Raw genomic sequence first — 21832 nt, 5'->3', positions numbered from 1 at the left:
TGGGATTGTCAAAGGACTTAATGGCCCAATGCCCATTGAACTGCGGCATTGATGGCCTGCAGATCTGCAAGGGGAATTACTTAGAGTTACTTGGGGAAGGACTGTCTTTTTTGTTCTGTTTGTACAGCACCTAGCACAGTGGGGTCCTTGTCCTTGACCAGGGTGGAGAAGCAATTCCTAGGCCCTACAGGAATGCAAATAAATAATAATACTAATAATTAATAACTGCCTTTGGCTGCTTTGAAAATCCCAGTTCATTTTCCTGCCAACCCAGGATTGTTCCCCACTGTATACGCCCTAGTATTTTGTCTAGTCTAATTTTACATGTCCCAAGCATTAGAGCTTATACTGCTATGTCACAGATTAATACCCTATAAAAATCCTACAGTATTGTATAGTGGTAGCCCAAAACGCTGCAGTACTGGGAGTACAACAGTAGACTGTTGTAGCACCTTTTTTTTCAAAGGGACACCTCACTGTCAGGAAGTTATTTCTTGATATTTAACATATATTTTCACTTTCGGTTCATGCCTTGGATTGTTTCCAGCACCTGTCTTTGGACCCCTTCTATTTCTGCTGCGTCTCCTTTGAGCTGGGGTGACCAGAACAGAACGTAGTCCCATAAAGAAGCTCTGTGAAATTTCATGGAGGAAATATAGTCCTTTTTTAGAAGGTGTTTTCTGTGGAGTATTTGCCAGTACAAAGTGCCTTTTTATCTACAGAGAATAGGACCAATCAATAGGACTCTGAGTAGGGTTGCCAGGAGTCCGGTTTTCGAGTGGAATGCCCAGTTGCACTGCCGACTGGGCCGTTAAAAATCCGGTCAGCGGTGCAGCGGGGCCCGGGGCTAAGGCAGGCTCCCGGCTTGCCCTAGCTCCGCATGACTTCTGGAAGCAGCCGCCAGGTCCTAGCGGCCCCATGGCGCATGGGTGGCCAAGGTGGCTCCTTGTGCTGCCCCACCTCAAGTACAGGCTCTGCAGCTCCCATTGGCTGGGAACTGAGTCCAATGGGATCTGTGGGGGCGGTGCCTATGGGCGCAAGGGCAGTGCACGGAGCCTCCCTGGCCGCCCATGTGCCTAGGGACTGTAGGGACCTGGCAACCGCTTCCTGGGAACCGCGGTAAGTGCCATCGGTACCCCTCACCCCCTCTCTCTGCCCCAGCCTGGAGTCCCCTCCCTCACCCAAACTCCCTCCTGGAGTCCGCACCCCCCCCAACACTGCTACCCCAGCCCGGAGCCCCCTCCTTCACACCAAACCCCTCATCCCCAGTCCCACCCCAGAGCCCAGACCCCCAGCCGGAGCCCACACCCTTTCCCGAATTCTGAACCCCTCAGCCCCAGCCTGGAGCCCCCTCCTGCACCCCAAACCCCTCATCCCTGGCCCCACCCCAGAGCCTGCACCCCCAGCCGGAGTCCTCAAACCCCCTCCCTGCATTCCACCCCCCTGCCCCAGCCCGGTGAAAGTGAGTGAGGGTGGGGGAGAGCAAGCCACGGAGGGATGGAGTGAGTGGGGACGGGGCTTCGGAGAAGGGGCGGGGCCTCCGGGAAGGGGTGTTCAGTTCTGTGCAATTAGAAAGTTAGCAAGCGTAACTCTGGGAAGGTTTTGTAAGCCCTGTAGCCTGGGAGAGAAAGGGGTTAGTTGAGTGAGCTCTCTGAGGGCCTCTGCTGGAGCGCAAGGGGAGTCGACTGAGCGAGGCAGTACCTTTACACATTCATTGCAGGAAGTTTGGGGACATTGGGTATAATTTGACTAAGTTTTGTACTTGGGGCCTATATTTTTGAGATCACCTTGTTGAGTACCCAAGCTGGGCAAAGCCTGGACAATGACTGGTTAGGGGGTCACCGTGATGACAACTGATGCTTGCTGAAGTGGGATGAGGGGCCCTGGACAGCCCTATAGGGGGAGAGAAAGTGCATGTTTCTGGCTTGGTTTGAGGAGTATCTTTCTGGGTGCTAGGGACTCTGAGGGGTTCCTGACGTTACTGATCCCCATGGATCTGAAAGAGCAGAGCCGTGAGCTGTAATTGCCTTATGTGCACAGAGCTCCCCAGAGGTTCCAGTTGCTGAGCCACTGGCAAGCAGAGGTCAGAGCCCAGAAGTAGTTCTGGCCACCAAAGCAAAGCAGCAGTTGGGCCCAGCCACAGCACCCAGCATGCAGAGCAAAGCGGCAGTTGGATTTGCTCCCAGCATCCATCAGGAGAGCCGCCGCAAAGGAATTGGTAGCAACCGTCTATGTCTCCTGTCAGCTGGTGAGGGGCCTCCCTTTCCTAACTGCTGAAATCATTCATTGTAGCAGAACAGGTGGTAGAGCTCCAGGGCTGCCTATGAAACAGGGACCATGATTTTCCTGGACTCTTGGAATCACAAACTGCGAGCGAGGAAGTTGGGGACCTGTGAACTGAGCGCAGGAGGCTGAACAAACACGGCATCAGCCGTTCAGGGTCCAATTGTGTGGGACTGTGACTTATGCACCCTGAGGTAAATGGTGGTAGAAGGTGTTAAATTGTAAATTCTTGCCCCAGGTCAACCTGGCCTTTCCGTTTTCTTCCCCCTCCCTCCCACCAGTAAAGTTAGTTTGTTTAAACCTCTGTGCTTGCGAGTGGCAGGGCCGTCCTTAGGGTTTATGGGGCCCTATACAGTATTATTAAACTGGTGCCCCTATGCCCGATGGCAGCCCGGGCTTGCACGTGTATTTTAGATAAGGGTGGATTTATTTAAAAAACTGTATGTCTGAAGATCCAAGCATTTAAAGCTAAAGATGAATACTCAGATTGTGCATCTAAAAATCTATGCAAGGATTTTATAGAGATGTGATTTTTATAATCTTGAGCAATACACTGATTAAATATTTTTAAAGCAAATTTTCAACTAAGGTCCTGTAGACTAACATGTTCTGAGTAAACTTAGATAATTTTTTCACATCTTAGCTCACAACTGTTTTTGTCAGTAAATTCAGAAACGGACCATATATACCTGGGGGTTGGCAAATGCCTGTTAAATGGCTCCATTTAACAGTTTCAGTGTTGTGCTAATAGGTCTGGCAGGCTGGAGGCTTTTTCACTTTTAAGTACTAGATCCCCTCTGGTCCAGGAAGACTCAGCAGGCTGCAGCGGCCGGCTGTGGTGGGAGCCTGCAGGAAGGGTCAGAACAGTGATAGGAAGAGGCAGAAGGGTGGACGCTAAGACCCAGAGATGCCCCAAATTTTCCTGTGCCCTATGCAGCCTCGTATGCTGCATATGCCTAAGGACAGCCCTGGCGAGTGGGTACAGATTTGCCTAGCAAAAGCGTCCAGAGTGGTTATAGGTTCCCAGATTACTAGGTGAGGACTCGAGCCCACAAAAGTTAAGAAATTGTAGAGACTCCCTTAAAATAAGTACCAGCCCTTGTTGCTGCGTCCCCATTGGCAGAAGGGTTACAGCTTTCATCAGCCTTAGTAACTTCCTCAAAGGGCCAAAGAATTGGGCACAAATTTGACTAATTTAAGGACATGAAAGGGATGATTCTTTTTTAGCCGGATAAAAGAAATCACCTCTTGCATTACATTTCAGAGCACAGTCCTTGCTTGTGTTTGTTCGATCCTTTAGGACAGCACCATCTGAAAAGCCGTTGGACTCAAGCAAAAAGTCTGAAAAGACAATTACAGAAAGAGAAATGGGGTCTTTTCTTGAGACACATTGGGACCAGACAGTCGCAATTTAAAGGAGGTGTCATAACTATAAAGGGAAGGGTAACAGCTGTCCTGTGTACAGTACTATAAAATCCCTCCTGGCCAGAGACTCCAAAATCCTTTTCCCTGTAAAGGGTTAAGAAGCTCAGGTAACCTGGCTGGCATCTGACCTAAAGGACCAATAAGGGGACAAGATACTTTCAAATCTTGGGGGGGGGGGGGGGAGGTTTTTGTTTGTGTTCTTTGTTTGTGAGTGTGTTCGCTCTCGGGACTGAGAGGGACCAGACATCAATCCAGGTTCTCCACATCTTACTAAACAAGTCTCTCCTATTTCAAACTTGTAAGTAAATAGCCAGGCAAGGCGTGTTAGTTTTCCTTTGTTTTCTCAACTTGTAAATGTACCTTTTACTAGAGTGTTTATCTTTGTTTGCTGTACTTTGAACCTAAGACTAGAGGGGAGTCCTCTGAGCTCTTTAAGTTTGATTACCCTGTAAGGTTAATTTCCATACTGATTTTACAGAGATGATTTTTACCTTTTTCTTTAATTAAAAGCCTTCTTTTTAAGAACCTGATTGATTTTTCCTTGTTTTTAGATCCAAGGGGGTTGGATCTGTATTCACCAGGAGTTGGTGAAAGGAAGGAGGGGGAAAGGTTAATTTCTCCTTGTTTTAGATCCAAGGGGATTGGATCTGTGTTCACCAGGAGTTGGTGGGAGGAAGGAGGGGGGATGGTTAATTTCTCCTTGTTTTAAGATCCAAGGGGTTTGGATCTGTATTCACCAGGGAATTGGTGAAAGGTTTCTCAGGGCTTCCCAGGGAGGGAATCTAATTGGGAAATGGTGGCAGCGGACCAGAGCTAAGCTGGTAGTTAAGCTTAGAAGTTTTCATGCAGGCCCCTACATTTGTACCCTAAAGTTCAAAGTGGGGATACAGCCTTGACAGGAGGACATACAGGATCCCTTTAAGTGAAACCTGTTCATCAGAAGCAACTTGCATACTCCTGGCAATGTAGCTGTTTCTCCACAAGGAGATACCCATAGCTCACATTTATACTTGTGAAATGTTGAGCATTGACTTCATAATCGCTGGATCTGCAGACAGGAGCTAACTAGGAAGTGTCTGTTGATGCATTTTCATAGGGTAAATTATATACTCCTATTTAGGTGAGGAATTGTTGAAAGGTTCCTTTGCTCCGGTAAAATGCAGCAGCTTACTGTGTTAGTGTCAGGCATTGTAATGCAGATTATATTTATTTGGCAGAAGCTACTGTAAATTCAATGAAAGATGACGTTTCAAAGGTTTCAGCTGTATATTCTTTTCACGGCATATATTTCATCATTTTTTTAAAAAAAACCTTCATTTGTGGGAGAAAACAAAATGTATCTGGTAGCAGGGAAAGAGGTTGCTTTAAGGGTCAAGTCCCAGGAGAGGGAGTCAGTGAAACTGGGTCCTGTCCATTTTAGCTGTACTGTTAGAAGTCGAAGGCCTATGACACACAGTTGGACAGTTCCAATTCTGGCCACCAGAGCGCAATGGTGCACCTCCACACTAGCCAGTGCTATACACTGGACCAAATCTTACGGTCTTCATTGATGCACAACTCCCGCTGAGTGTGAGCTTCATGCTCTGTCCCAAAATTTTGATTCAATATGAATGCTGAGCAGCTGCAGAAACTAGGAGGGGATTGAGATCATACCAGTGCCTGATAGCTTAGGGTACATCTACACTACAGCGGGGAGTCGATTTAAGATACGCAAATTCAGCTACGTGAATAGCGTAGCTGAATTCGACGTATTGCAGCCGACTTACCCCGTTGTGAGGACGGCGGCAAAATCGACTTCTGCCGCTTTTTGTCGGCGGCGCTTACTACCACCTCTGCTGGTGGAGTTAGAGCGCCGATTCGGGGATCGATTGTCGCGTCCCGACGGGACGCGATAAATCGATCCCGGAGAGGTCGATTTCTACCCGCCGATTCAGGCGGGTAGTATAGACCAGACCTTAGTGTGTTAACTCCGGGAGAATGTTCTGTAGCTTCTCGGATTGTTGTGTTTGCAGACATCAGGATAACAACTAGTAACCACCCATTTGCTCTATCTGGTATTCCTCTTGACTACAAAAGGAGCTTATTTTTTCAACAATAACCTGCATCATTCAGCCTTTGTTGTTGGCCTACGGGCCTGATCTTGCTTCGCTTGAAGCCAGTTAGAGTTTTGCCATTTGAATCGCACGTCTATTCCATATAGATTCTTATAACTCCTTCATTTCCATAGTAACTGCGTGCCTGCCAACAATGCATTAAGCAGCATGACTAACACCAGTCACCCGTGTTTGATCCTTTTTCTCATCTTCTCCCCCGGGGGAGAGTTGTGTGTGCAGTGCAGTGCATTGTTTTGGTAGGGTTGTTCCTTTTTAAAATGTGCTCCGTGATGATGTGATACAAGGCAGATTGAAGAAGAGCACTTTGACTTACATTGGAGGTTGTGAAGTTTGGATTGGGCCTCAGGACCGCTGACAGCAATTCCGGCTCCAGGGAAGAACAGTCAATCCTCCCTCCCCCTCCCCCCAGAAAGGGAAGGCTGAGGTTTCTGACACTACTTTTTATGCTATTGATAACACATTAGAACCCACTATGCATAAGTTGTGGCTTTGCTTGATCTAGTTAACTTTTTTTTTTCCAGTTACAGCACCAGTAGTAAACAAACTGTGAGCCTAAATATAAGATGTCGAATTTGTTATTTTGAATGATGTATTTAAATTAAATCAATACATCATGGAATGAAATTAATTAATATATAAAACATTTAAAGAAGCACCAAGTAAGGAAACACCTAAAGAATCAAGTCAGGCTTCCTTCACCTTAGTATCTAAGGACAGAACAAGAAGCAATGGGCTTAAACTGCAGCAAGGGAGGTCTAGGTTGGACATTAGGAAAAAGTTCCTAATGTCAGATTGGTTAAACCCTGGAATAAATTGCCTAGGGAGGTTGTGGAATCTCCATCTCTGGAGATATTTAAGAGTAGGTTAGATAAATGTCTATCGGGGATGGTCTAGACAGTATTTGGTCCTGCCATGAGGGCAGGGGACTGGACTCGATGACCTCTCGAGGTCCCTTCCAGTCCTAGAATCTATGAATCTAGGTGAACACCACAAGAGCTAAACAAACCAGATACTTGAGACTTCAAATGGGTGGCTAGCAGAAATCAGCTCTTCAAGGCCTTCGCATCTGGTACATAAACATCACTAGCTGCTGCTGTTACAAAGACGGACTCTGCAGCTGCTTTCAGTAAATGCTGCAGACATTTGTTGCCGGTGCTAAATAATCACCCTCTGTTTATTACGGATGATTTCTTTGCCGCAGCAATACTGGAGAGCTGGGAAGTGGGTTGTTTGCCCGTAACCTATTGTGCTGCTCTCGAAATGTTGCGTACCTTTTGGAGGATGAATTGTTCTCAGCCCTTGGTTAGCTGCAGTTATTATTATCAACCACTGGGGTATTATCCGATGTGCTTCACATGACAAAGCCTCCATATTTATTCAGGGCTAACATGCCGGCTGAACTTTAAAGAGATGGTTTGATTCATGATAAACACACCGAAGACTCCATCGACAACATTACAGATACAGCCGTGGAGATGAATCCAGTTACGTGTAAACTGTCCCCCACCCTGGCTAGAGCATAATTCCATTTTGTAGCTGTGTTAGGACTTTATCCATCTCCTTGCTCTGTGGATGCTCTAGTTAGGCACACGACAGGTGGGCCCGCATACGCTTATTAAAATGATGCCCAGAGGTGCCAGTCAAAATCAGGGCCCCATTGCTGCACAGACACATAGTGAGACACTGCCACTGCCTCAATGAGCCACAGTCCAGAGCCAACATAGATAAAGGGCAGTATGGGAAACTGAGGCACGGAGCGTTTCAATTGTACGGGGAGATTTTGGCACACCAGTAAAGTACCTGAAACCACTATTGCTTATTGCTAAAAGCAGCCATGTCAGCAGGCCGTAAATTGGCCATGCAGCAGCCTCAGCTGGACCAAGGCAGGAGGGGAGGGGGTTTTGGGTGCCACAGAAAGAGCAGCTTGACCCCGCGTCCTTCCGGATAAGAACTGTGCTGAAATTGCTGCTACATGCCTTTTAGAAGAACAGGAAGCTTGTCTATATATGCCCTCGGGAATGTGTCCGCCTCAAGGCGTGGAAACTCTGAAAAAACCCCACACCTGGTTAACTGATGACCAGAAGGAAACCTCTTGCTTGACCGTTGAAATGGCTTGCTTAACAAGTTTTCTTTAAGTGACATGTCATTGTATGACTAATATATAAATTACGGGGAAAAGTTTGAGTTAGTTGGACTCTTCGGGAGGGTTTCTTCAGGGACTCTCCCTCTGGACGCATCTTGTGGTCCCCACCAGCAGACGGAAGCCTTGGCCACCGGCTGGCTGCCGCTGTGCCACTCCAGAACCACACTCAGCTTCGGTAATTATCGAAGGTTGGGGGTGTTTTACTAACCTGTTGCGGACGTGTGTAAGTGCTTGAGACTAAGTAAAGTTTAGCTTTAAGTGAAAGCACTCTTGTGTTGCCCTGTTTGTGCCAGCCAGCTATCGGTCGGACGGCCGCGTCTCCCCTGATTATTTCCTGACACCACCTCGCATAAAGTAAAAGTTACCAAGCGCTTTGAGTTGAAAGAACCCCAGGTAACACAATGACTTGCCCAAGGTTACCCAACAGCAGAGCCAGGTGTACAACCTGGGTCTCCTGACTCCCAGTCTGGTGCTTATCTCACTAAATCATGCCCCCGGCCCTATAGCGTGTCCAGAACTTGGTGTGTACCACATAGCAGTGATAAGTACCAGCTTCTTCGGTAACTTCCTTGTCCCTTCTAACTTCCCCCAGTGTAAGGTTGCCCTTGAATAGAAACATTTCCCCTCCCCCCCCCCAATGCACCTTTCTGGGGCTGGCCCTCTCAATACTGCAGAACCAAGCTGCTGGCAGGGGTGAAGTGACCATTTGGCAGTTGGCAGCTGTCAATTGCCTCTCCCAGCCAGAAGGGAGGTAAGTCGCTTTGTGCTTTTCCCTTCCTATTGCAGAGGGAAGGCAGCACCGTTAGCTGGGAGCAGGCACTGCAGATGTTTGGTGAGGCTCTGTCCAATCTATTTGTGGCGGTGTTTTAATTCAGGGCTGGGGACGTGCGTCTGGCTTTCGGTGTTTGGCCTTTTGTAGGTGGTTTGCGGATTCAGAGACTCCAAGGCCAGAAGGGACCATGTGACCATCTAGTCTGGCCTCCTGCAGCACATAAGGTAGAGGCCTTCCCCCGATTCTCGTTTAGAAAGTCTGTGGGGTCGCCTCATTCATGCGTAAGGAGGTTTATCCTGAAGCCGGTCACCTGCCATGATCTGGTCAGTTGTCCTTGTACCAGAAACAGCCAAGCGTTTCTCTGCCCTTGAGCTGAAAATGAGCGAGGAAACCTTGTGAAAGGGCCATTCCAGGGCCCTGTGTGTTGGAGGCAATGGTAGACCAGCTTAAGGATCTCTCTAGAGGTGAATCCGGGGGGCGCTCGAGCTGCAAGGAGGTTACATTCCTTTGGGGTTTGCCATGATGATGAGGATATCGTTTAGAAAGACGTCCAGTCTTACCTTGTGAAGCAGGGGATTTGTTCCTATACTTAAAGGGGGGCTGTCACATTTTCATATCTCTTGGCTCAGGCACATTCAGGCAGAGCTTGAGCTCTGCCTCTTATTTTGATACATCTGTGCCTTCTGATGAAGGCTGATATTCTTGTGCATTACAGTCCAGAGAGTCCCCAGAATTTTATTCTCCTGAGCCCCTAATTGCTGAGAAGCTGATGGGGGTGAGCAAAAAATCCAAGGCCGTACTGAGGGTGAGCTGGCAATTTGTGTAATGGAAAGGAAAGCATTAGGCCTCTCAGTGCACATGCGAAGTCTCCATTAGATGTTTAAATCCCCAAGCACTTTTCAAGGATGCTTTCTGAGCAGTGGCAAAGCTGTGACCCCCTCTGCACCCGTGTCAGGGAACTGCCACGGTTCTATAAATACAGGCCACTTCCCCAGAGAACAGCATGCTGCTTGGGAATCCGAGGATGATTCAGATGCTTAAGGAAGTTCATACCTTTATTAATGGGGAAAATCCTTGGCGTTTCGGGTCCCTGCCTAGAAATCAATAGGAGCTTTCACATTACTTGTAGATGGAGTAGGGTTAGTAGCAGGATGGATAAAAATGGATGATTTAAAAAAACATTGGATTTTTTTTGTTCATATTAAATACAGTTTTGAAAATAAATCTCTTTAGAATTAAATTTGAAATTGACAGCGTATGTTAAGGCCTAACCTTATTATAATCTATTCAAATCATTTACTGAAAAACAAAAACTAATACTAAGCAGTAGACGTTTGCTGCTGAGTTTTAAAGAAAGTCAAACCACCGATCGGATGGAAGTCACTGGCTAAGCACCTGAAACCAGAGTTCGTTGAAGTGCTAAAACAGCTTTTGACAGCAGTAGCTTCCTCTGCAGGTGCAGAGAGACTATTATCTTCATTTCAACTAGTTCACTTCAATGACTAGCTCATTCGAAATTCAGAAATCAGTTGGGAGTTGAAAAAGCAGGAAAGCTTGGTTTTTCCTCCCCTTCCAATCTATGAAAAAAACCTTTGTTTAATAAATCAGTTCGTTTGAAATGCAATGCATGTTTTGATCAACGTTTTTTCCTTAAGTATCCAGCACTTTTAAGGTAGCTGTATTTAATACAAATAGTGAAAATGCTTTTTCAGTGCATTTTTAACTCAATTTGAATTTCCATCCTAATAGAGCTAGACACAAATTGCAAGTAAAAAATAATAATCTAGTAAAGGGGAGGGATAGCTCAGTGGTTTGAGCATTGGCTTGCTAAACTCAGGGTTGTGAGTTCAATCCTTGAGGGGGCCACTTGGGCTCTGGGGCAAAATCAGTACTTGGTCCTGCTAGTGAAGGCAGGGGGCTGGACTCAATGACCTTTCAAGGTCCCTTCCAGTTCTAGGAGATGGGATATCTCTATTTAAAAAAAAATTAAGCTATGTAATTGCTTATAGAAATATGTATAGATATAGTATATCCTCCCACTTAGCAAAAAGACATGCCAAGCTTAGTCTACAGGCTATACTTAGCTATAGATCACCGTGTTTTAATGGTTACCACCCAATGAGAATCAAACTTTCTTTAGGAAAAAAGGTAGGAAGTACAAATGCAAAACACAGTTAAAAACAACTATTTAAATCAAAGCTTCCTGCTTGCATGATTAAAAGTGGTGATTTTTGATTGCTTTGATCTGAATCAATCTACCCTGATTAAAAAGAACGAGGAGTCCTTGTGGCACCTTAGAGACTAACACATTTATTTGGGCGTAAGCTTTCATGAAGTGGGTTTTAGCCCACGAAAGCTTATGCCCAAATAAATTTGTTAGTCTCTAAGGTGCCACAAGGACTCCTCGTTCTTTTTGCGGATACAGACTAACACGGCTGCCACTCTGAAACCTACCCTGATTAATAGCCCCTCCGTATCGAGCTGGGAGGTAAATTTAGCAAGAATATAATTAAGGCCTTGAGCCAGCTTCTTGTTTTGCACTGGCAAACAGGGCTTTCATGGAACCGTGTTGGTTTGAATAGGTCTGCATGTGGGTGCCAGGACCTTCCCACCTGGACCAAGTTGCAGGATCAGGGCCTAAAAGGTAAGCTACCTCCTTGGGGCAGACAAATACTGAGCTGATGGAGTAAAACTGCTAAAGTCCAGGGCTCAGCTAATTTCTCCAATGTTTCAGTGCCACAATCGAAATGGTGCAAGAGATACAGCAGTTCTCCCCTCACACTGCTGAGCCTGGCTGGCACTGAACTATGGCTGCTGGTAGGATACCCGCAAGGGATGGGCAGTGCAGACTGCTTTGTCTGAGTGTCTAAGGGCCAGGCGGGCAGAAAAGGGGCTGTGGCATATGGAAATGAGAGCATGGCAATGGGAACTAGGTCAGTGTCACATGGCAATGCTTACATAGGGGTTTTCACCCACAGATCTCAAAAGGTTTTGCACGGATGTTAAGTGCCATTATTCTCATTTTCACGGAGGGGGAAACTGAGGCAGCAAAATGACTTCCCCAAAGTCCCAGGGAGTAAGTGGCAGAGTTAGGGATTGAACTGAGATCTCCTGATTCTCAGGCCCCAGCCTGCCTCCCTTGCACAGGGGGATGAGGATCTGGGCCTTTGTGTGTAGTGGGCAGTGCAATCTTGTTATTACAGAGAGAAAATGCCAGCGGTGTGGTGTGGGTTAATTTATGGGGCAGTGGATGCTTAAGGCTACTCAATACGTGAGGAGCTCACCTAATGGAGCAGGTTGTGATACCCTTACATTGAGTAGCCTCTTACTCTGCAAATAATTCCACCAACTTCAGCAAGACTACTTGTGGAACAAGGTGCTGCTCAGTGGAAGTAAGGGTATCTGAGTCAGGCCAGTTTGCACGTACCCAGTGCACATCTGCAGACTGGTTACCCATGCCTGCAAATGGCCAATTAGCTACACAACTGGCTACTTCACTTGCAAATGCACAAGTTGTACATGCACACTGGGTACTTTGCGTGGGCAAAGATAGTGTCTTGGCTTTGCTACTAGCCTCACTTCTCGGTGCCTCAGTTTTCCCATCTGTAAAATCCCTTTGAGATCGTCTGATGGAAGGTGCTATGTGAGAGCTAGGCATGATTTTTAATTCTGAAAATCAAGCGTTGAAAGGGAATGGTACACTGGATGTAAATGTGTCAGGGAGAACATTTTCTTGCTAAAAATGGGGCTCCTTTATCCCTGGAGTGAAGAATTTGGGTTTGAGGAATGTTGACGAATCCGCTCAGCTGGGCAGCAGAAGGACTCTGAACTCTCATTAGAGAGCAGAATTCAGGAAATCGACACTCCCTAGGGAATTTAATTTCTCTGCACCCCTTTAGTTCTGTGGGGGAAGTAATCACCTTCAGTGGATAAGCAACACGCGCAGTGAAATCAGTCTGCCTGATGGGGAACCAGCTGGGAAATGTGTCAAAAAGGCTGCAAAGTGGGTGTGGGTTGAAGTCAGCAGCTCCTAAGTAGCGTCCAAAGGGCAGATTCAGCACTGCCAACCCAAAATCATGAGACTATTATTATTATTATTATTATTAAATGCAGAGTTCTTTTTATTTGCTTTCTGGCTTTTATCCCTTTTTTGAGTTTTACCTGCAGCTTTTCTCTGCAACCACGACCACTAGAAACTTAAAGGGCAGCTGCGATTCTCCCATAATCCCTTGACTCCAGGAACTGGGGCTTTAAGTAAAACTCCAAATATTGTGATCCATAAAATCACGAGTGTTGGCAGCACTGCCAGATCTGGAAAATCAGGGGACTGGCAAAATAGCAGCCACCACTAACTCACTGAAAAATGAAGGCAAAATCTAAGAACCAGAAATCCATCCTGAAAACTCTTGCGCCACTCTCAGCCAAAAAGTGAGGTGGGTATTTGCAATGGGAGCCTAAAACAAGTGTAAGTTCAAAATCAGTAACCCCGTCTGTCCTTACCTTGATAGGTTGGGCATATGAGAGGTAACCCTCTGGTTGGGGAAGTAGTGGTATGATGTATTTGCAAGTCACATTTAACAATGTTTAAAACAACTGGGCTCTGTTTCTTTATTTAACATACAGTATTTTGGGGAATGTAGGAGGTGTGCAAGAGCTTGCCAACTCCACTTGTACTGAATTATCTGTGGGTGACTGAACATGCAAAACTGTATGACAAAAGCCACATCCCACGCTGGTGAATGTTTTTGTAAGTCAACAGAGATAAAAACTCTAAAAATGGGGATGGGGGAGGGCGTTTCAATGCTAACCTTTGGATGGAAACTTTCAAAATTACATCTTGTGTTTGATGACATGGAAGGAATACGGCGCTTTCCCCCCTCTGCCCTCCCCAAACACACGTCGTCCCCTTGCTGTCTTCTGAGAGGACATGGGGTGTGTGACGAACAATGCCTGGATGCAGAGGTTGGGGAGAAATGAACTAGAGTTTTCACAACATTGTTTACTCAGGTTTCATTTAGCTAATTCCTGTCTGAAAGGGGAGCGCGCTGTTATGAGCTGGGTGAAATCTTGCTATGGGCTGAGTTAAACCGTTGTGAACGCACCCTTCATTTAAGATTCTTCGAATTAAAGAGACCGTTCAGGGGGCATGCCTGACACCAGTTCTCGGAGTCTGCCCAGAAACCGGCAGCAGTGGGCAGAGGGCTTCACTGGGTACAGTTCTGACCAGGTGTGTGTTTGGTGGTGAGGGGAGAGACAAGCCGGAGGGCAGACGAGAACCCGAGAAAGAGAATGAGACCGACAGAGGGACAGCCTGAGCAAGCAGGATGTCTGACCCTGGAAGAACCTAGAGAGAAGGTTTCTGGGTCTGGTGTTGGCTAAAGAGACTTGGGGCTGGAAGCAAAGAAGCTATCCGCTGGTTTTGGCTCCTCCTGCGTTTGGAGTAGCAGGACTTTCTATATTCCTTGTAAAGAAACAAGATTGCATCAAAGGTACTGGACTCCATCTTCGGTTTCTACACCCAAGTGGAACAAAGCCCTGAACTTTGACTAGTCACTCAGGTGGATTTAAAAAGAAAAAGGGGGTGGGGGGGCAGGCAGGGGTACCAGTACAAAGAACAGGAACCCTAGTGGTACAAAGTAGTATTACATATCACACAATTCAGCCCTTACATACGATATCAGCTGGGGAACGCTCTCTTGTATGACCGAGGTTCACAGTAACCACCGGATAGGGTTGCCCATTCATCGCTCTTCTAGTTTAGTATAGTAGGCAGGTCACCCAGGCACCTGGAAGTGTCTGTTGGTTTATAATCACCACCAAAAAAAGTGTTGGTTTGAAAGAGTTGCACCAAATCCACTGAACTCACTGTTTCTTTGGGTTCCCCCCTCTGTTTGTCTGTCTCTTGTCTTACATTTCAATTGTAAGCTCTTGGAACAGGGATTGTCTCTCTCTTCGTACAGTGCCTAGCACAAAGGGGTCCATTATTCCTTGACTTTAGCAAAGCTTTTGATACGGTCTCCCACAGTATTCTTGCCGCCAAGTTAAAGAAGTATGGGCTGGATGAATGGACTGTAAGGTGGATAGAAAGCTGGCTAGATCGTCGGGCTCAACGGGTAGTGATCAATGGCTCCATGTCTAGTTGGCAGCCGGTTTCAAGCGGAGTGCCCCAAGGGTCGGTCCTGGGGCCGGTTTTGTTTAATATCTTTATTAATGATCTGGAGGATGGTGTGGACTGCACTCTCAGCAAGTTTGCAGATGACACTAAACTAGGAGGCGTGGTAGATACACTAGAGGGTAGGGATCGGATACAGAGGGACCTAGACAAATTAGAAGATTGGGCCGAAAAAAACCTGATGAGGTTCAACAAGGACAAGTGCAGAGTCCTGCACTTAGGACGGAAGAATCCCATGCACTGCTACAGACTAGGGACCGAATGGCTAGGTAGCAGTTCTGCAGAAAAGGACCTAGGGGTCACAGTGGACGAGAAGCTGGATATGAGTCAACAGTGTGCTCTTGTTGCCAAGAAGGCTAACGGCATTTTGGGCTGTATAAGTAGGGGCATTGCCAGCAGATCGAGGGACGTGATCGTTCCCCTTTATTCGACATTGGTGAGGCCTCATCTGGAATACTGTGTCCAGTTTTGGGCCCCACACTACAAGAAGGATGTGGAAAAATTGGAAAGAGTCCAGCGGAGGGCAACAAAAATGATTAGGGGTCTGGAGCACATGACTTATGAGGAGAGGCTGAGGGAACTGGGATTGTTTAGTCTCCAGAAGAGAAGAATGAGGGGGGATTTGATAGCAGCCTTCAACTACCTGAAGGGGGGTTCCAAAGAGGATGGAGCTCGGCTGTTCTCAGTGGTGGCAGACGACAGAACAAGGAGCAATGGTCTCAAGTTGCAGTGGGGGAGGTTCAGGTTGGATATCAGGAAAAACTATTTCACTAGGAGGGTGGTGAAACACTGGAATGCGTTACCTAGGGAGGTGGTGGAGTCTCCTTCCTTGGAGGTTTTTAAGGCCCGTCTTGACAAAGCCCTGGCTGGGATGATTTAGCTGGGAATTGGTCCTGCTTTGAGCAGGGGGTTGGACTAGATGACCTCTTGAGGTCCCTTCCAACTCTGATATTCTATGATTCTATGATCTAGGCTCCTAGGTGGTACTGCAGTATAATATATAATAGTAAATAATAGAGCTTGATGGACTTTAATTCTCTATTTAGTTCTGATATTTTTCAGAGTAACTTCTTTCTGCAAGCTTTTAGACATTTTAACATGCCGTACAATCGCCTGTTAAATTCTATGGAACGGTTTTAAAAATACCTGTAGCTAGCAGATTATAGGTAGGGCCCTACCAAACTCACGGTCCATTTTGGTCAATGTCACCGTCATAGGATTTTTTAAATGGCAAATTTAATGATTTCAGCTATTTAAATCTGAAAATTTCGCAGTGTTGTAATTGTAGGGGTCCTGACCCAAAAAGGAGTTGTGTGTGTGTGTGTGTGTGGGGAGGTTGCAAGGTTATTGTAGAGGGGGGTTGCGGTACTGTTACCCTTACTTCTGCACTGCTAGTGCAGAAGTAAAAGGTGGCATGGTATGGTATTGCCACTCTTAGTTCTACGCTACTGCGGGCAGGGAGCTGCCTTCAGAGCTGGGCGCCTTGCAAACATCTGTCGCTCTCCAGCTGCCCAGTTCTGAAGGCAGCGCAGAAGAAGGGTGGCAATACTGTGACCCCCCTAAAATAACCTGGTGACCCCCCCTGCAACTCCCTTTCGGGTCAGGCCCCCCATATGAGAAACTCTGGTCTCCCTTGTGAAATTTGTATAATATATGGTAAAAGCACACAAAAGACCAGATTTCATGGGGGGAGACCAGATTCCACGGTCCATGACTGTGTTTTTCATGGCTGTGAATTTGGTAGGGCCCTAATTATAGGGAAGAATCCCTTAAATAGTTTGGGAGCCCCCTAGTGGCCAGTTATAGCCTGGCCCTCATCCTCCTTTCTTGACTTCTCTAGGACTTTTTCATATCCCCAGGTTTGAGGTGTCCCTGCATGTGTTCTGATTTTTATGCCCTTGGAGGTTTTTCAGAGCAGGTTGGACAAAAACCTGTCAGGTCTCATTTAGGTTCTCTTGGTTCTATCTCAGCATGGGGGGATGGACTAGCTGACCCCTTGAGGTCCTTTCTAGCCCTATGTTTCTCTGATACTATGTTTCCAGCTGAACTGGAGTGCAAGGCTTGAACATGGAATCCAAACTTGGGTCCACCACTTACGAGTGTGTGATCTCGTAAAGTGTTTCCGTTAGCACCCGTTACCATAGTGTGTAAGCAGCATAGCCACTAGCCCACTCAGCATCCAGTTTTCTTCACAGATTTTCCTCATTGTTGGATTCGTAACAGTTTTCTCTTTTCCTTGGTGCTCCAGAATGTGTGGAGATGTAGGGACTAGCAGGGGAAGTGAGTGTGTACGTGTGGGAGAGAATGTTGAGGAAACTCCAGCAAAGTAGTTACGGCTGTAGGCCGATATTATCGCCCCCTAGTGGTCACTTAATTCTATACTAGTAAATAGGATTCTGCATACCGGATCAAGCGATCCAGGATGCAGTACCCAGCTTGTTTGACTCATGAAAGACCTTCCCCACTCCCAGCCTCTGCTTGAACCAAAGCCGATCAGAAGAAAGACTCACAAAAGGCAAAGAAAAGGCCGTGGGAGACACACCTAACCCCTCCGGACAAGGGTGACAGGATTAAGGAAACTCCCCTAGCCTCATTTGCATCGGAGAGGGGACAGGGAGATATCTCCATTAGCATACAGAATGGAGAACAGAGATTCCAAGGCAAGAACTGCACGGAACTCTGGGACCAGAAAAGCAGGGAAGCACTGCATGATGGGGGATCTCTGCTCCAGATGTTAATGAACCCACACCTGCACCCACCCAGCTCAGTAGTTATCAGACCAATTCTAGTAATAAATCCTTCATTGGTGACCAAAATACTGAAGCTGCCTAATTGCATTGCGAGCTCCCTTGAAGGAGCGCTGCCCATAGCCAGGAATAATTAGTTCCTATTGTGTAGCCTGAACAAAACAACTTTGGTATTCTCCCTTGAGCCGTCAGTTTACACATAAACAAATCTAGTGTTTTCCCTTGAACCATTGTTCTTTCCCTACAAAACCCCTTACCCATACTCAAGTAAGTGCTCTGATGCCTGGATCCAACTTCTGCATCAGTTCCATTGGGACTTCAGCTTCTCCTGACTGATCGTGCTAGGGGCTCTGCCTGTCTCCAGCACTCCGGACCCTCTGCTACCACCCCCACCTGGGACCCCCGATCGATTCAAGCTTCACGGAGTGGTGAGAACCCAGCTCTCTCTCTCTCTCTCTCTCTCTCTCCAGGTATAGCCTTCATTGGTGTTTAGATGCTGCACGTGATTATTAGAACTGGGAGCACTGGCTGTTGGGAGTCTGAAAGGACAGGAAACAGGAAGGAGGGGGGAGGAGTTGAGGAGGCTGGGAGAGTTACAGAGTGTGCAGCTACAGCTTGGTAAAGAGATTTCCACTATAAATAAAGTTCTGTTGAAGTTTAATACCTTGCCTGGTTGATACAACACCTTCTGACCCTGACTCGTGTGATCAGTTATAGTTTTCTAAACCTGACTTTTATAATCAAATTTAAGTTAGATTTAATATTATAACTGTTGTGTTTGTTTGGTTCCCTTTGTATGGTTATTACCTGCCAATAAATAACTTTAATGGTTAAGCTGGTTGCTTCTCTCTCATTGTCTCTCTCCTCCCCTCCCCCCTGGGTGTTTTTTGGCTTCCCCGTTTGCTCTGCAGCAACGCTCCTCGTACCTAAGCTAAAGATCCCTGCAGCGCCCAAAAATCCTGTGGGGTTTGCTCATCAAGTGGGTGTGTATTCGTCTGATTCTGGGGCTGGAAGAACCCAGCCCTGGGGAACTGAGGTCCTGCAGGGTAGCTCCACTGGGAGGGAACTTGCAGCAGGGCGAAGTAGATCTTCGTATGAGAACACACGTGACACAAGCAGTACATTGCTAGAATTACAGAAACCCCCTCCCCCCCCAGAAGAGTAGCCCTAATAAATGAGCGTACCCCCAACGTAACGGGCAAAACTGGTAACAACTTAGAGCCAGTCACTTATCTCTCTGTGCCTCTGTTTCATCATCTGTAAAATGGGGATAATGATCTTTACCTGCCTTCTAAAGCACCGTGAGATATACTGACAAAAAGTGCTGTAAAATAGCTAGGTATCATCATTGTTATTAGACAATCCCGGTTACCATCCCTCCATTCTTATTTCTGTTTCCAGCTGCTGCGTTCTGCCTTATGCTTCTTCTCTCCTCCTTTCTCTAGAGGTGACCGGGTCACAGTACCCCCCCCCCTCCCCACCCCATGCCTGCTCGGATTTATGGCTAGCCCTGTGCTAATGGCAGAGAGCTCAGTAGCTCCCAGGAAAGCAGAATTTCCTTTTTATGCACAGTAGTGCCGTAGCTTCTATCCCAAGGAGTATACGTCTCACGCTCCTACCCCAGGGGAAAGCAGGGCATGTGCATCAATCAGCAGCGCGATTGATTGGTTGATTGATTGATTGATTTAACCTGGATCTTCCATGGCAGGTGATGAATCAATTTATCCCCTCTGCTCATTATGTCAGCTTTGGTAGCTGACACGTCTAGCTGCTCTTGACCAGGTATAAATACCCATAGGGCATGTCTGATATCCTCCCCCCCCAGCATGTATTACGAGTAGATCGCAGGGGAACATAAGATGCTGTCATTCCTCTAGAATATTCAAAGGGAATTTACCGATAGTTCTGTCCAACCAGGAGGAATCAGGAAGTGCCATGAGACAACGGAGCGTCTGGCCCAATAGTGAGCTGTTCTGCTTCTGGTGTTTGACACCTGCCTGAACTCTCCAGGAGACCCTAGCCCAGGGGTCGGCAACCTATGGCACGCATGCCAAAGACAGCACGTGAGCTGATTTTTAATGGCACTAGTTTAGTTATATAATATATAGGCTTATAGAAAGAGATCTTCTAAAAACGTTAAAATGTATGACTGGCACGCGAAACCTTAAATTAGAGTGAGTAAATGAAGACTCGGCACACCACTTCTGAAAGGTTGCTGACCCCTGCCCTGGACCCTGTTGGCATGTGTTTGCACATGGTTAGCCTGTGTATGCTTATCATGCTAGAACCTGAGATGGATCTGAGGTAAAAATCCACGCACCTGAGTGACGTTGTTAAGCCAACTTAGTCCCCTGAGTAGACCGTGCTAGATCGATGGAAGCATTCTGGCTACCATCTCGGGGAGGTGGATTGACTACAGCGATGGGGGAACCCCTCTGGCTACAGGTGTGCTGCTGTAGCAGTAGAAGTGTAGCCTCAGTCAATGGCAAATCGGAAGTCTAAGGGCCGAAGAGCTGCTGAAAATGCCAGGCAGTTGAGTGCAGCTGTGTTTATGTAGCACAGAAGAAATGTAGGCCAAGATTTCCCCAAGTGAGTAGTGGTTTTGGATGCCTCAGTGTTTGGGTCCAGATGTTGGTGTTAAAAATGGGGCTCCTTTAAGGTGGCTGTAGATGGGCACCCCAAGACTGAGGCTACCAAAATCACTTGGAAAATCTGGGCCTACCCCCATTCTTCCTCTGTGTATATCTTAGAGAGGCACTGCCGCTGGGGATTTCATTAGGTCTCCGTAGACAACACTTTGCAGCCAGCAGTAATTCGTTAATTTCTTAGGAACTCGTTGCCGTTCAGCATTAATTGACGTCCATTAAGTGAGAAGCGCTGCTAATCCGGCAGCAATTTACAGCGATAAACAACAAACATCCATTATGGAAATTGCAGGCCTGCTGTCCTCCTCCCTATTGTCAGTTGGATAAAATGGGAAAGCCAGGAAAAAACCTCAACCCCAAATGGAAATACGTGATTAATCAGCCTTCCTTTTAGCTCGTGATGCTGCTGGGTGGCATTTCAGGAACCCAGGTTTCAAACACAGGCTTGGCTAAACCTTTCTCGGGCACTCACCCATTCGGAGTCCCAAAGTGAGGATTTGAACTTTGGCACTCAGGCTTAATAACGAAAAACCACAGAATTAACCGATCCGTTAATCATTAGCGTTCAGCTGCCATGGTGATGGGTTCCATATAAATCGAAAGAGACAGATAGAGCCAGATCCTCAGCTGGTGGAAATGCGTGTAGCTCTGTTGGCTTTGGTGGAGCTATTCACCGGCTGAGGAAAGGGTTTCAATGTACTTACAGCACCACTGAAACGCTGCAACCTCAAAGGCAGAAGCCCAGTAATCAAACCAGCAATTAGCACACTGGAGAAAGGAGGAAGGGTTAATGACAGGCAAACCCTTGCTCAGATTAAAAAATCCATGGGTTTCATCTGAAAGCTCCCCCAACAGTGAACTCCACAGTATGCAATTTACTACCTCAAAAAGGACAACTGGCTGAGTCTGAACTACCCAGCGTGACGCTGCATTTACAGGGAAAGCAGTCATCTGAAACCCAGTGTTCATTGCACTGAGCCATTCTTGCTACTGCTTAAAGAATCCATCAGATGTGCTGGGGAACATCTGCATTCTGCAGGCTATAGGCTATGTATTAATGAGCCGAAAAAAGTATATCCCCTTCAGAGGAGAAACTGGGAACCCTAGATATCAATTCTCTACTTGTACTTCATGAATGCACAGAGATAGGGTGACCAGGTGCAGGGCCGGTTCCAGCTTTTTTGCCGCCCCAAGCAGCGAAGCGGAAAAAAAAAAAAAGATAAAGCCAATCGGCGGCACTTCGGCGGCAGCTCAATCATGCCACTTCATTCTTTGGTGGCACTTCGGCGGCAGCTCTAAGAGGAAGAGAGGGACTGAAGGACCCGCCGCTGAAGACCCGGATGTGCCACCCATTTCCATTGGCCGCCCCAAGCACCTGCTTCCTTCGCTGGTGCCTGGAGCCGGCCCTGACCAGGTGTCCCGTTTTTATAGGGACAGTCCCGTTTTTTGGGACTTTTTCTTATATAGGCGCCTATTACCCCCCACCCCCTGTCCTGTTTTTTCACAGTTGCTATCTGGTCACCCTACACAG

The sequence above is a fragment of the Chrysemys picta genome, chromosome 2 (genome assembly GCF_011386835.1).
Source record: "Chrysemys picta bellii isolate R12L10 chromosome 2, ASM1138683v2, whole genome shotgun sequence".
Lineage (NCBI taxonomy): Eukaryota > Metazoa > Chordata > Testudines > Emydidae > Chrysemys > Chrysemys picta.
The sequence above is the reverse complement of the archived record's forward strand: the minus strand, read 5'-3'. Positions refer to the sequence as shown.